The sequence below is a fragment of the Podarcis tiliguerta genome, assembly GCF_965153285.1.
Source record: "Podarcis tiliguerta genome assembly, chromosome: 5".
Lineage (NCBI taxonomy): Eukaryota > Metazoa > Chordata > Lepidosauria > Squamata > Lacertidae > Podarcis > Podarcis tiliguerta.
This window is the reverse complement of record NC_139538.1, coordinates 42,377,766-42,379,527: the sequence shown is the minus strand read 5'-3', so window position 1 is coordinate 42,379,527 and position 1,762 is coordinate 42,377,766.

The window sequence follows — 1,762 nt, the reverse complement described above, 5'->3', positions numbered from 1 at the left end:
CACAGGAAAATCTGACATGGATGGGGGCGAGGATCATATTTGTAACTTTCACCAGGTTCTTGGTGCCATCATACCAGAACTGCCCTTCATTAGAACTGCTTGGTATTGTTTTAGGCCAAATTCCAACCCGTTTCAGTAACACAGACATAGCATTTGCAATAGTATTGGCATGCCTAGGTAATCATGCTGATGAGATAGAGAAAATGTGTCTTCCAATAGAAGTGGTTTGTTCCACTTCAGAGAGAGATACCTGAAGAATGCCATTGGCTCAACTTGCATCAAGCCAGATTGCCTGCTTCCAATCTATATTAGTTCAGAAAATAGAGCTAATATCTTTTCTTCCTTGCCTATACTTCCCTGAAGATCTGGCTGTCCCCTCTGGCGTGACCTTGCTCAGAGGGGAAGGGGTGGGGTGTCAGAGGAGCAACCCCTCTCCTAAATCCCTTTGTTCACCACCAAGCCAAGCGGTAAATATGTACAACATTACGTATGTATAATGGAGTGTAAATAATCCCAAAAAGTGCCTTGTAAATAGACTCCAAGTTTATCCTTTATTAATGAGCCGCTGAGCATCCTGCTGCTTTAGAGCAGCAAGGCTTTCATAATATCAAACCCTAAATTACACTTGGTGTCTCTCATTCCCGGCAAACGAGAATCATTTCAGGCCTCTTTGCTGCCTGTATTTATTTATTCATTTATTGATTTTTGCGAGAGTGAGCCCAGCATTCTCTGTGCTGCCATTTAGTAACGTTGAAGCCCCTGTAAATGGGAACTCTACACCCAAAAGCAAGCACAATAAAAGATGCCAAGGGGGAAATGGAAATTGCTGCCTCCCAACCGGTGCCTCCTTTTTGCTTCTCCCGCTCCCTGCAAGTCCGAAGCTTATTGGATCTTAGGCTGTGCTTTACACCTTCCACTGAGGAAGGTGGAAGAGGGAGGCAAGGTCTTAAGAGTACTTTAAAAACCAAGACCAATCTGGCAGAGGTAGACTTAGTTCCAAGACTTCTCCAGGCCTCATGCCAACAGGGAAGTTGCTTTGCTCAGTAGTGGGTCACTACAGTTTTGAGGGAGGGCCATCGATGCTATGCAGGGATGTCAATAGGATATCCTGGCACACTGTATAAGCATTGGGGCACCTGTGCGCACATGTATACTACCATCCATCTTTTGGCAAGAACTGCTGCTTATGTACATATATAAACTTCACCAAGCCAACCCCACAGGGCTGTTGCAAAGGTAAAAGGCAGGAGCGGAGCATAGCATGCCCAACCTAGAACTCCTGGGAGCAAAAGCAATATACAAATATATAATGTAATTCACAGACCATGTAAAGAAAGCTAGAAAAGCAGTCTCCTTGCTTTAACTGCAGCGTTTCACAGTCCTGATATTTATAGCAAAAAGCAAGAGAAAAGTTTGTCAACCCTGATAAATAGCAAGATGCAAACCACCACCACCACCTAAGTATCTGTAGTTTCATAACTTTGGCATCTGATCTTGGAGGAAAAGCAAGATACTAGTAAACAACAGGAAGATAAATACTCTAACCAATAAATACCATGTGCAGTTTCACAAAACTCTCAGCAAAACACAAACCCACTGAGACACATTTTGCCAACTTTGATAAACAAAAAAGTATTGTGTTAAGAACACTATAGGAATTTTAACTTGCTGCAGCTGTAAGGTGCTTGATGATTTTTTGGTTATATTTTCTGTTTTATTTTGTATTACATGTTTCTTTATGGTTACTGCATATTAACAAATG